Source organism: Alosa sapidissima, chromosome 20, assembly GCF_018492685.1.
Source record: "Alosa sapidissima isolate fAloSap1 chromosome 20, fAloSap1.pri, whole genome shotgun sequence".
NCBI lineage: Eukaryota > Metazoa > Chordata > Actinopteri > Clupeiformes > Clupeidae > Alosa > Alosa sapidissima.
The window spans coordinates 4,134,509-4,149,747 of record NC_055976.1 but is presented as its reverse complement, the minus strand read 5'-3'; positions in this window follow the sequence as shown (position 1 = coordinate 4,149,747).

The following is a 15,239-nucleotide window of genomic DNA, read 5'->3' as shown; positions in this document are numbered from 1 at the left end:
GGTGTTGAGTAGTAGAGTTTTCCAGTTGGAGATGGATGAATATTAATATTGTGATCTCGTGATATTAATGATTGCAGGTGTGTTTTTCTATGATCTTGTTAAAAAAAAAAATGAAATGTAGTAACTGTATGTGTGTTTCATAACTTCTATTGTTGTCAGAACTAACCTCATTGGAAATCCAGGGGATTTCTTTTATGGGGGGGGGGATGTGACGGCCGCCAGGCCTTGTCTGTAATGGTCTGCAGTGTCTCCCCAATTAGGACTGATGAAGTGGGTGGGGTCGCCTAGATCTCGGCCTACTTCTGGTTCTCGGTCTCGCTGTTCTGTCGCTTTTTCGCCTTGCTGCTTGCTGTGCCGGCTACCGCTGCTCTATTTACTTTATATTTCCTTTAATGTAACACGCAACATGCATACGCTACATTTCCTACACTCAACACACGCCCGCACCACACTACTGAGAACTGACTACTACCTGCTTATACATTAGTCTAGTGTTGTTATCGTTCATTTTCGTTGTGGTTTATAAAATAAACCCTCGTTATTGTTAAAACATTTCACGCCTCCGTCCTCTATCACTCTCTGGTTGCCCTAGGCCATGATAACATTCATAGGCCTACATCCTTACTGCCGAAACGAACTTTGTGGCTACATGATACAGTGCACGTTTTGTGGTGAAAATGTTCTGCCTTTTAAAAGCAGGTGTACCCTAATCCGAATCCCAGTTATATTCATCAATTAGACATCAGAATCAGTAGGGTACCAGTTTTGTTTCATTGTACCAGGCCTACTGTATGTCAAAAGCAGGCTTAAATGAAGCTGGGAAGGATTAAACACACGGCTTCCACACCATAGTAATCAACCGTGATAATTATGATATTTAAAATGAAAATGATAAGTGTTATCGTCAACATTTTTATCGCAGTTTACCATTATACCGGTAATCGTTACATCCCTACTCTCCACCATCTTCCTCTTCATCCAGGTGGGTGGAGGCCATCAAAAACACATGTGCACACACAACAGAAGGTAAGGTAACTTTAGGTAAGGTAACTTTATTTATATACATTTTCATTGCACAGAGTGCAACCAAAAGCGCTCCAACACAAACAACATAGACAGAGCGGGGAAGTCGGCAGCGTACCCGTTAGGAAGAAGCCCCCTCTCCTCAAATATACATGAGCTGCTCCTCCCTACTAGTTGGAGGAAGCTTTTGTAGTGAGCACAGTTGGGGCTTGCGTGTGTGTGTGTGTGTGTGTGTGTGTGTGTGTGTGTGTGTGTGTGGGGGGGGGGGGGGGCATGGGGGAAACTTTATGTGGGGCACTCGGAAAGTAATTATTTCATCTTTGGAGTGGAAAGCTGTTATGTCAGCGCTCAGAAGAGCTACTCGGAGAGTTCTGTCTGTTGTGGTGAGTCAATGCGCGATTACGCGGCTTAGCGCCATTTCGACTTCTCACGTCGACGCTTGCCAGCTCGCCCGGAGACGCTTGGCAGGCTTGTGCCGTGCATCTCAACAGCATTGGCGGCGGGCATGACAACTCAGCCTGGATATACAAACAGATATCTTCTCCACTATACTAATTCCAGATCAGATCTGATCCCCATTCCACACAGTCACCAGTAGCTGTTTTGGAGCTAACTGACACATCTTCACTGGATGCAGAACTGTAGAAATGGCCTGCTGTGTGCCACTGACTGCCCACTGATGTAGTCAAGGCCTCTGAATCCTCCATTCCAGGAGCTCTATAGTCACACTGACATAATTCCAAACTAGATTAGTCAGCCTTGTGTGGGACATAATATATAATCATTACAACTATTCAAATAAGTTCAAATAGCACTCAACAGATTTGAACTGGGAATGCAATAATCAATACACTAGATAGCACTACAATAGCCTCTTTGCAAAAATACAAACAGACAAAAATCAAATAGCATTGAACTACAAACAAGGATGCTGTCATTCTGACGCCCCTGATCCACTAGCACGAGATGTGAATTCCCCAAATCGCTATGCTACCCTCCATGAAGACGCTTTGATGGGCGTTCCCTTTTGTAGATGTGTGGAAACGGCAGGGCAAGAGCAGGTAGCCTAGTAAAACAACCAAACAAAATGTTTTCCTCCACTATTTTGAAATTACCGAGGGAAAGTCGCATCTATAAATTAGTTTGCAAGTTGGGCGGTCATTTCAATCATGAAGTTGTCCCTGTAGGATTCTAGCCACACATCATACAAACACGGAAATGTAGACACTGCTATGATTATTTTTTCTCATCTGACATGTTTCTGTACGTTGGCGGTAACCACACTACCGGAAAATTAGGTTTTGTTTAGGCTACGTGATGATGGACCTCCCCTGCGTTTTGCTCTACTACTGGATACTCGCCTCGCGATGGACGGATTCATTTGCATAAAGTTGGGGAATTCTGAACTTTTTGACGCGCCGCAGCCACAGCACTCGTCGCACCGCATACCCAGAATCCTATGCGGGTGCGGAATTCGCTTCTCATGAAAATGAATAGGGATACTGCGTTGCGGTGTTCGCTTCGCGTGCTAGTGGATCAGGGGCGTCAGACACATATTATTCATTAGAATGAGCATAATCTCAGCAGATATGAATGTCTAAAACACTTTGTACTGGCAGGCAGCCTTCTATGGCAGTAGATGTTATGAGACCCAGTGTGGCCTTACCCCTTTAGACAAAAGGGCTCTCCTCTGTTTGAGGTACATTTCATTTAATCTCATTTCATTTAATCTCCCTCTACATATCAAGAATGTAATCCATTATGGACAGTTAAAGCACCATAAGACCCTAATCAGCATCCGTCATGAGCCCGGCCTACACCTGCTCTGCTCCTTCATCTTCTCTGTTCTGACTCATCCGTCACTCTGCCACACTGTTCTACACACACTTCTGTCTTCCTCTCAGATCTTTGTTGCATGCATTAGTATCCCCTCAGCCAATCAGACACTTTCAGATGCTGTCTCTTCTGGACTGCTGCCTGACTCTCTTATCTTGCTCTCTGTTTTGTCTCCACTCTTGCATGCATTTGGGCCATGATGTACACAACTGAATATACTGTACTGTACACTGACTGGTTTTGAAACTGATTACAGTTTCAACTGTGGACAGTTCACCTTGTGATGGTAAATCGTGTGTTATATCATAACTGATTACAGATACAGGAACAAAGTTACATTTTTGGTATGTTAAAGTTTGCTTTTTAGACACACTGGCTCCAAAGCATGTGACTGTGTTCTGGGAGCCATGCCAGTTCTGGTCTGGTCAGAGTGACAGCAGCCACCACCCCTAAGCTGACAGGTCTGTGGAAAGCTTTCATTCTGTTTGCATTGATGTGTTTGGAGTATAAAAGACATCAATAAATCCTGTCAGTCTTTCTCCATCATCCACATCAGGCTGGCCAGTGACACATTAATTTAGAATTCCTCTATTCAACGATGAATAATGTACATAGAGTCACAAATAAGTTTCTGCTGTCAACAGACATGACTGATTAAGTGCTGGGAGGCTGTGTGTCATTGGCCTCTCTTGCCCTGGGCTATCTGTCAGGGCAAACAAAGCACTGCAGTAATACAAAACTCTAATAATACAATGCAAATACAATAATATAATCCAATTCTAAAACACCTCAAATCAGGATCTGTGTCTGTAGTTTGCCTTAATTGGTGGTTGCCAGAGCTCTGGTGCTGGTGATCACTGCAGTGGTAGCATGGGCTAACACTATCAGGCCATTATTGCACAAGCATGGCTTAATAGATGGATTCCCCATGTTCCAGAAATGCAGCTCTCCTTGAGTGCTGACATTTCAAGAGTTAAATTTTCTCCATTTGTTGATGAGTCATGATAGAAACTGAAAAAGTACAGAATGTAATCATTAATAGCAACTGGCTTTTGTTGGTACTCTAGAGAGAGAGAGAGAGAAATGTATAAACACATTGAACGAAGACAGAGACTGATATGAAAGAGAAGAAAAAAGAGAGAGGGAGGGGGTGGCAAGAGAGAGAGAGAATTCTTCTCATCATCTCATTGCAAGAGTAGCGACACGAGAGGCCTGTGAATAGGAAGTGACAAATGGGCCGCCATGCTTGATTTCTCTCCCAGTCAGACACAGGCTGAGCTCCGGCGGCAAACATACCCCCATCTCTAGCCAAAGCTCCCCTCACCCCATCACCACACCTCCACCTCTCCATCTTTTACAGGGCTCCCTTGTAAACGAGATTTAAGATCTCACTGGGACTCGCCTGCTAAAATAGGTAAATAGAGGTCAAATAAAAATAAAATAATCCTCTCATGACTAGGTGTGTTGTCGGAAAAACAGCCAGCCCCTGATCGAGTCCCCGCGGTCCTCGGAGAGTCGCTCCCCCTTGCGCGCGTGTTTGTTTAGCACACCTGGTTTTAATGGGACTCTATTGTGTGCTGCGTGCTCTTCTCTGCGCAGGCTCCGCGGCCGCACCACGCTTGTTTGCGTTGCTACTCGGGGACTGCATTTCACGGCCCGCTGTCTCTCGTCTCGCGCGGCACGACACTGCAACCACTCGAGGAACGAGAACAAATCGCACTGCTCTATCAGCGGCATACGCCAATGATATTCATACCCCCTATTCTTCAGATGGATGGAGCTGTTTTCAGTCATGCATATTGGAGAAGCTTTTTGTCACTGTTTGACATGTAGTGAACATGCAGTGTGTCTTTCTGCAGTCAGTCATTTGATCGGCTTAAAAGGAATGAGAGTGCCAAGAGGTGTGGAGATGAAAGGTTGTGTGCTAAGGGTCTCAGCTGAAGACACGCCATGGTGATCTGCATGAAATCATCAATGAGCATCGCAATGTGGCAGCTCTGTGTTGTCATGTATTGTCAGTGTTGTGTGGAAGGCAGTGTCCTAAATGTAGTGTATTTATTTCCTTTGATTTATTTACTCTCTACACAGAGGAGTGAAGACGGTCCCTGCTGCGCATAGCCATGAGAGATTGATGATTGGTTCTATAACTGTATTTAATGGAATGAAAGTTGAGAAGAAATAGGGAGAGAAATTAAGAGGGAGGGAGAGAAGAAGCAAGAGAAAGAGAGAGAAAGAGTGAGAGAGCAGTATGAAGTAGAATACAGGATATCCTGTATGCCCCCTCCCCATACCCCATACTCCACCATTCATTAATTAAAGGCGACTGACACCACCTAAAGCACATTTGTGAGAGATTTAGAGGTAGACCAAAAGAGGGGGTGGGGAAGGAAAAGAAGAAGAAGGGAGAGAGTGAGAGACATGGACGGAGGAGAGAAAGAGAAAAGGCTGTGAAAAGCCAGAGAAAAGCAAACGGAGAGAAGGAGAGGGGATGCATTAGTGATGCGCCAGAGCCCTCATGAATACTGCACGCTCCCCGCTACGGCTATCGGCAGCAGCAACGGCAGCAATGGTAGCAGGGGCAAGTACTGGATGTCTGACTGCTGTTACGTAACGCCTGGCAGCCTCCCGCTCTCTCCCTCTCTTTCTCCCCCGCTCTCTCTCCCTCTCTTTCTCCCCCGCTCTCTCTCTCTCTCCCTCTCTTTCTCCCCCGCTCTCTCTCTCTCCCTCTCTTTCTCCCCCGCTCTCTCTCTCTCCACACTCACTGCAGCAGGCGCAGCAGGCAGAGCAGAGCAGAGCAGAGCAGAGCAGGCTGGGATTCCCTCCTGTGCACCCAGAGAGGAGGGAGAGTGAGGCGGCTGGGGCTAAAGGACGGAAACAGGACAGAATCTGCCCTAGTTGGAGGAAATGGGAGGAAAAGAGAGGGAGAGAGAGATAGTAAAGAAAAAGAAAAGAGAGTGAGGAGGAGAGAGTGGTAGTGTTACTGGGTGATAATTGTACTGCTTTGTATGCACATTAGTGCTCATATCCATACTGCTGTAGTTTATCTTATTTTATTTTCCTTTTAATGGCCTTGTTTACTCCCTTGCATTCCACACTAGTGTTGGCAACACCTTACTTCAACAGTCATGATAACAAAACACTGATTCAGAAAGAGAAAGAAAGAGCTTAACAGAGAGAAGGGCACAGATGGAGGAGTGAGAGAGAAAGGGAGAGAGAGAGATGTGCAGGTGGTACACCATGGCTTGTGAATAAGAGGGGAGGACACAGTGGGTCATAAGGGTCAAGACCTGACTGAAAAAATAACAGTGGATGTCTGTAATGTGCGTCATACCTTGTGCTCTACAAATGTTCCTGGTGACATTACACAGACATGAGCAGTGGATTAGGCATGTGTAGATATGCAGTACATGTCCTCTTTCATGTGGATTAAAATAATACTGTACTAATTCCACTGTGCCACGAGGACTGGGTCCTCCAAATGCCATTCCCAGGGCACGGCGTGTCTTTTAGGATTTCATCAGTCCGCCTAGCCTCTAAAGCCGCTGGGGAATCCAGAATCTTCTCTCACAAGGATTGTACTCTATGCCTATAAACTGTGCCACAGCGAACGCCCTTTATTGAAATCACTGTGTGGTAGGCAGCGAGAGGACGACGCATATTGACACCCACTGCAGTCTTTATGAATGACATAAAACCATTTGGAAAGATGAGTCTGACATAGATGGCGATTGGTTTTGTGGTGTGGGTCACATAGATCAGGATCACATAGGAATTTCGAAGAATCTAGTGCTACTGACATTTAGCTACAATAGCCACTGTGCTCTTATGTCTGATACTAGGTGTTTGGTCATGATAGTCTTGTGCTGAGCTAACTGCATGCTCCCAGGTTGGAACAACATCAGTTTCTGATCTATCGGTACTAATCATCAAACATATATTGTCTAGAGAGTGGCTGCCTGGAAATATTCCAGTGTTATCAACAGCATGGCTATTATCAGCATGCTTATAATGCATCCCATTCCACACAGGGGCAGATGGAAACCACACATCTTAGGAAAATGATTTATCCATCAGAAACAAGCCTGACTTGACATGACATGATTACATCAGATTGCTTTATAGAGCATACAGTATGCAGGTCATTTGATCTATGAGGTACTGTATAATAAATGACGTGTCATTGTGATGCATTATTATAAGAAGGTATTTCTAGGAGATGTTTTTACATTTGCTCTCTGGGCCGCTATGGAGTCTCATCCCTGGTACTGCTGCTTTGGCATGGCACCATAATTAACTGGGTTGTGTGTGTATTCTGATTCCAACATATTGTCAGTTGGATGTTTCAGAGAGTTTTAATACTAGAACTACAAATCATATAATAGCATACTTGTACATCAGTGTTGTGTGGTGATTGTACTAGCCTTGTGGTGATTGTGCTAGTGATTGCACTGGCATGCCTAAAACATCTATTCCATCATATTATTACACGGCTCTTGACAAGGCAAGTAGAACACTGCATTGACTTGAAAGGGGATTTCCCAAAGTTCTAGCTGTCCTTATTTCCGAGGAAAGAACCTCTGAAAAAAATAATGACCGCTGTCAATGGCAACGGAGTTTGTGCTTCTAATTCAGGTATTTCATATCATTACGCAAGGACTGGAACTTCATTCAAAAGTAAAAGCAGACCAAAGATTCTTGATTACTAGCTCCGCTTGAACCCTCTCTGAGCAGACGGTTGATCAGCTGTGTTCCAAAGAATGTTTGATTCAAGTTCAGCGTGTGTTCTTGCGAACTATTTGTTTCAGCAAATGCCATGATGAACGGTAACAAATAGGCTAGGCTATGTAGGCTAAAGTCATATCGTGGGGAGTTTATTATTTCGTTTTGGCAAGTAGTCGTGTAATAAGCGGGATAATGTATAGAACGCCGGTCATTATTGGGAAAATAAGTCCCTTCAGGGCGGTTCGCCCTGTCGGGACTTATTTTCCCAATAATGACCAGCGCTCTATACATTATCCCTTACATAATAGATCCCTTTGGTACCACTTCTTGACTCATTCAGGCCCTCACAAAGGATTGTGGCCTTCTAAAAATACTAGCCCTTCAGTCTATTTTACCCAGTCCAAGGAAAAAGTATGAAATACAATAGCCACTGGGTAGCAAATATGTCAAATTGTACATGTCTTTGAGAGTAAGTCCATGACCTAACCAACCAGTCTAAAAAGATAGTTCTGTTAGTTGACATATCATTACTTTTATACCAAGCTTAGCCAGATATAATTTCTGTGCATATGACGTGAAGGAACCAACCATTATTGCAATGCCAGAGAAACTGCATTCAGTTGTGGCCCTAATATCATGGCAAAGTCTGCAGTGATTTTCAACAACAATTCTCCATATGGCAGCTTACTGTTCCATTACATGTGCAGATGATATGGCTTCATGACTGCCCAGGTCAACAGAGGCCATCTCTCTGGTCTGTAGTGCATGGGTGTATTTGTGTTTACAAAGTACTGTATACTGACCGGTCATCTGCCAAAAAACATCAAGAAATCATTTCTGACCCGCACATGGTTCAAGTCAAGTCAAGTCGGCTTTTATTGTCAATTTCTTTACATGCACTGGTCATACAAAGAATTGAAATTTCGTTTCTTACTTTCCCATGCAGACATAGACATGCTTTAAATACAGACATAGACATACTATGGACATAGCCATAGACAATAAACATTAAATTAAAGTGCAAGACTGAAATATAGAACATGTATGTATCAAAATAGAAATATAGGACATATATATAAAAAAAAAAATAGAGGTAGTTGTGTTGTATATTTCTATAGTCTTAACAGTTACATGAAGTTTAAACTTGTGCTTGTGTGACCTGTATATTTACATTGATATGCAGTATGCAGTAATTCAAGTATATCAGGCTTGATGTGAAGCAGCAACACGTTTGGCTGCGCAGTCACAGTGCAGTTCCACATGGCGGTGTTGGGGGGGGGGGGGGGGGGGGGGTTTGGTAGACAGGATCCTAGTTTCCTAGGTTCCTGGTTGGCTGGTGGGTGGGGGGGGCTGTCAGTGATGGGAGAGTGGGTAGAGTGTTCAGCATCCTGATTGCTTGGTGGATGAAGCTACTTGCCAGTCTGGTGGTGCGGGAGCGGAGGCTCCTGTACCGCTTTCCAGAGGGCAGGAGGCTGAACAGTTCGTGTGCAGGGTGGGTTGTATCCTTGACAATCATTAGTGCTTTGCGGGTGAGGCGGGTGGTGTAAATGTCCTGCAGGGAGGGGAGTGGTGCTCCAATGATCCTCTTAGCTGTGTTAACAGTGCGCTGGAGGGTCTTCCTGTTCTGATCTGTGCAGCTTCCGCCCCACACTGTGATGCTGCTGGAGACGATGCTCTCGATGGTCCCTCTGTAGAATGTAGTCATGACAGGAGGCGTGGCACTTGCCTTCTTCAATTTGCGCAAGAAGTAGAGGCGCTGCTGGGCTTTCTTCGCCAGTGATGCTGTGTTGGTGGTCCAGGAGAGGTCGTCGCTGATGTGCACCCCCAGAAATTTTGTGCTGCTCACTCTCTCCACAGCATCTCCGTCGATGGACAGTGGTGGCAGTTGTTTGTGGCCTCTCTGAAAGTTGACAACAATCTCCTTGGTCTTGCTGACATTTAGCAGGAGGTTGTTGTCTTTGCACCATTTAGCCAGCAGGTCTACTTCTTCTCTGTAGTGAGCCTCATCGCCCTTAGTGATGAGGCCCACCAGTGTTGTGTCGTCCGCAAACTTCACCAGATGGTTGGAGCTGTGAGTGGTTGTACAGTCATGTGTTAGCAGTGTGAAGAGCAGGGGGCTGAGCACACACCCTTGAGGGGCCCCCGTGCTCAGGGTCAGAGTGCTTGAGGTGTTGTCCCCGACACGTACTGCTTGTGGTCTCTGCAACAGGAAATCCAGCAGCCAGTTGCAGAGGGAGTTGGTGGTCACCCCCTAATAGCCCTCTTATGTCTAGCATCATATGTCATTTAACAATTGGTGAGGGGTACCTTGGGGGTCGGACATACAAATCCATCCAGTCATTAAAAAGCTACTGAGTTCTCCTTGTAGAGGATTTGTCACCTTTTTGTATCAATGGTTATCTGAGGCTAAATATACTTCATTACACATACAGACTAAATGGGAAAGCGATTTAAATATAACAACTGAATTATTAGACTGGGAAGGGATATGGGACAATGTCTTTAATGCATCAAAAAACCCTAATCATCAAATGATACACTTTAAATTCTGTCATAGAGCGTACTGGACACCAATCAATACGTATCATGCCAAGAAAACAACAAGCTTGAATTGCCATTTATGTAATAAAGATATTCCTGGCACGTTTAGGCACATGATTTGGGATTGCCAAGAGGTTCATTAATTTTGGGAAAATTGTAACTGATATATTCTCAGAGTTATTGGAAATGGATATTCTTTTTAAACCTAGACTGTTGTTGCTTAAAGATGACTCACAAATTAAGTTTACAGAAAAACAGCATAAAGTTTGCATTGCAGGCTTTACAGCAGCAAAGGAACTAATTGTGCAGAGGTGGATACCGCCACATACATTTCCTGTTAAAAAATGTCTGTTATACTTTCAGGATGTTATTATGTTGGAACTTTCTACTGCAAGAATTCATAAAGCTAAAATTTCAACACTACAGATGTGGGAAAGAAGTGCAAGGACAGTAAGGACTCGCTTGCAAGCCATATGAGATAAGACACATGCTTTGCTGATTTGTATTTGATCAATATTGTATATAGGCCTACAGTATATATTTTTTCTCTCTTTTTCTTTCTTGTTTTCCTTTTGATTTAAGAGTCCATAGTCCAATGTGAGATCTATATCTGAGGTTTGGGTGGGAGGGGGGTGGGATGAAACTAATGTTGTTTGTAATTTTGAGCATAACAATGTATTGCTTTGTTTGATAATAAAAACAGTGAATTTAAAAAAAAGAAGAATACATTTGTGTCAGTTTAGTATTTATATTTCACTTTGGACTACATCCACAGCAAGGCTAAAGTCATTGAACTACTCACACAACTTTTATGGTGTTTACCCCTTTGGGATAGCCTAGAAATCTAGAAGCTCCCCTAGCGGCAGCAAATTACATTTGCTGCCAGGGCTAGTCTAGCAACTCTCCGTTGGCTTGTGAGCTCCAGAAATCGAAACTCAATCAGGCCAATGAAATCATGTATAGAGGTGTTAGGTGGGCTTAACATAATGATTGATGGCAGAGTTGCAACGGTTTGGCTTGAATTCCCTGCTACTTGAAAACAAATAAGATGGATGTTGCTGTTGGCAAACAGTGTGACACGAGTTAAGCTTTTATTAAGTTGGCAAACGTTTGAACTAGCCAACTAGGTCCGCTGGTGGGAAACGCATGGGACTCATAGCCCTACATTTTAATGTGGGTCTAGCTCGTAAGGCTACATTTGGGACTGAGTATGACCTGTCTAATGAAAACAGAGGAACCAGGTAGCTGTCGTGGTATTTATCAGCGTTAATAGGCCTGTGTGGTACTCCCACTCATGGTAAAGCGCATCTCTCCACCTGGCTCAAGAGGCTCAGTGGACTCAGCCTCATTAGAGTAGGATGGCTCCCTCTCGGCTGCTGACTGGCAAAGAAGAAACAAGGTCCTGTTACCCCAGTCAGTGTGCAGAAAGAGAGGGCCCTGCCCCGCCTAATGAATTGGAGTGTCTCCGGTAATAAATAGAGAGCCGGGTGTGGATTGTGGAAAAGAGGTGTTATTAAGGGAGCGTGGAGCGCCAGCACTGTGCTGCACACATTTCAATATGCCGCCACGGCAGTGATCTCCAACGGTTGTCATGACATTGCAGAGCAGTAATGTTAATGCCATATAGACTCAATACTAATTGGCGTGTGGTTGCTGAGTCTTATGTGCTTTGGTGGACCATAGAACTACAGTAGAGGCAGAAAGTCATGCTGGAACCCTTGTTATCCAGGCTCTCATCCAGTGAGAATTCCATTGGCCTTGCTTGCCTGGTGGGCTCAACGACAGAGCTGACATGCTCAAAACATAGTGACACTCAAAATGTGGCCTGGAGCCTGCATTAGGTGAATGAATAGTGTAGGGGAAGAGATTGGGTGCAAATCAGTCGACATCCCAGTGCAGAGCAGCAGCAACAGGTCCACATGCCAAGCAGATAACCTTTCAAGCATTGTGGCTTACTGTATGTTGTTTAGTCAGTTCCACATCATCCCCGTGAAACCTGTACTCTGATCCATTACCAACTAAGTGGATAACTTACAGTGGACTAAACAAAAGGTAAAGATTTTGTTATCACAAGGCTAGCTGGTTTGTTATATGGCGAAGCATATAGCCAACTTTGTTTGCAGCAGTGAAGCTGAGTTTGTTGTTAACATTGTTGGTAACTGTCAGGGAATTTAACCCCAACATATAGATACAAGAACCACAACACGTAGTATGGCTTTGCCCACAAACTCTGGTACCAAGAGGAGAGCCTGCTAATGTAAGGAAGAATTCCTCACACCATCAGTCTCTGACTCTGCAGCCCAAAAGCTGTGTCTTTTATTGTACAGATGCACACAGAAAATAGGAAGCAAGACATAGCGACTTCATTGTGACATACTCTCATCACTCGTGGTCTGGGTGCACACTTAACTTGTAGTTCTAAGAACTCTGTTCTTAGAACTCAGCACAACAATATTTCCGCTTACACAAATGGTTATACAATGATAATAAATATGGCTGCAAGCAGCAATGAGGGGGCCAAGCAGTCCGCAAACGGTGATTTAACGGGGTCCGAGCAAAATGAACATGAGGTAGCATAGCTTTTTAGTTTACATATGCTTTGATTGTTTGGGCCCAAATGTTCAAATAAACGTGATTGGATTTCAGTTATCGGATTTCAGTTACCGGATTTCGGCTATCTGATTTCAAATCTTGAAATTGGGTTGTTCTAAGGGAAACAAGGATCCTGAAATTGGATTAAATCACATAATCTAGATAATCTTTGATCTAGACAAAACCTTTGTGTTGTTCAAATCTTTTGAGTTGGATTGGAATAAATTTGATCCATAAAATTAGGATTACCCTGTGCTGTAACGTTAGTGTGCTAACCTCCACAACCCAACAGTATTCTAACAGTACTCTATTCTAGTGTGCTAATCTCCACAACCCAATAGTTTTCTAACAATACTCTATTCTAGTGTGCTTACCTCCACAACCCAACAGTATTCTAACAGTACTCTATTCTAGTGTGCTAATCTCCACAACCCAATAGTATTCTAATAATACTCTATTCTAGAGTGCTAATCTCTACAACCCAATATTATTCTAACAATACTCTTCTACAGGACTATGCATTTGTCGTGGATAAGATGAAGGGTCTGATAATGGAAGGCAGTGTTTCCCACAGAATGGAATTGTATTTGTGGTGGTAGGTGAAGGGGGGTGGGGGTGGGTTCTGTGTTTGAGTCCATAAGATGAACCGCCTATAATTATACAGTTATACTTGCCTTGCACGACAAGTCCTGACTAGTAGCTGTAACGTTATAGTGTGCTAACCTCCACCACCCAACAGTATTCTAACAGTATTCTATTCTAGTATGCTAACCTCCACAACCCAACTGAAGGAACTGTAGGGGGCGATGTGGATTGAGGTAGAGTGAGTGTGTAGCGAGCAGGCAGAGCCTCGGTCAGAAGGCTCAATGGTATGGAGTGATGACACGGAGATGGCAGGTTTCGGTGCAACACAAGTGAACTTTATTTGAGTTTCAATTCATCTGTTCTTTTGTTCTTTACTTGTACGTGTGCAGCATCAAAGAGGAAACAAACAGAAAATGAAGAAATCAGTGAAATGGGGTAAATCAGTACAGATCCCAACTAAAAACAATAAACTGAAATCATATGGCTATATAAGGTACAACTAAACAATACTTGACATCCCAAGTCAACCAACATCATCTAATCATCTCTCACATGGGACTCCAACACACCAAACCAACAAACAAAGACCTTAACTTTACACATGATGGCAGAGCTACTCTACAAACTGATAAACATCACAAAAGTCATAGTGAGGGTCATTAAAGTGATGACTTACGTTAACTCAAAGACGCACACAAAGCAGGACACACTGGAGTGCTGGGTTGATATGAACAAAAGAGTGAACTGAGGGCGAGCAAACAATTTATCCTGGTCTGAGCCCCTGCTCCGGAGCTACAGGGTTTTCCAGCTGGTAAACTGGGCGTGGTTTGGTGGCAGAGCCAAACAATCCTGCAATTTCTCCACAGCACTTTCACCTCAAGGACTTTGTGCAGATTTAACCCTCTAGGCGCCACAGTCGACTTTAGTCGACAAGATGCAGTACTGAATAAAACGGCCGAATAGTCAAATAGGGTGTCATATTTCGTTCGACCTCCACTCCACTAGATGGCAGACATGTCATACGTCATCCCCGAGTCGGAAAAAAGTGATGCTTTGAACAAAACTTTCGCGCTACAGCTGCAGTGAATCAGTGCGTGCAATACCGGAGCTAGTGTGCTATTTTATCAGAGCGATATTGTCAACGTCAGCGAGTATTTGCATTAGATTATCCTCTAATGCCATCAAAAAAGTTTACCTGAAATGAAGTGATGGGTCTTCTATTCGCGGACCCTGATTCTGAAGGGGAATATCTGCCTTCAGAAAATGACGGTGATTCGTTTAGTGAGGCTTCAGATGCGTCCCTGCCTTGCAATGATGCAGCTGGACAAAGTGAGAGTTTACTCCATAGTTTAGCTTACACCAAGCACAAACGTTGAATCGTTTGCCCAATGTCACTGGTGGGAATAATGTTTCACGGGTTTGGAGTGTTCATCGGGAAGTTAGCAGGGTGTTAGTGGTGTGGGGAACGAGGCTGGAGGTAGCCTAATGTCCATAGCGCTAGCTTCTGTCTTCTGAACGTGTGCCTCTCCACAATCGCGGCGACAGTAACGTGGTGGAGCCTTTGTCTAATGCCACTGGGTATGTTAGACGAGGTCGAAGTGCTCATAGGACAGTTAGGGGGGAACGTAGTGGCAGTGTGGGGAGTCGCAATGAGAATGACAGTAGGCCTAGTCCGAGCTGCGCAAATTCTCTCCACTCGGCGTGCGCGAGGCAGATTTGGCCATGCTGCTCGCATGGTGGAGGTGGTGACACTCCCTCTCCCTCTTCCCACACACACACACACACACACACACACATTAGGTCATGCAAAGTCTATCACAAGATGATGGGAATGCCGGCCCTGTATGGATAGGGATAGGGAGTCATTATCTCTACAGCAAAAGGCCTGCTACATAAAAAAAAAATGTCAGCCATTTATTAGTAATGATTTACACTGTTGA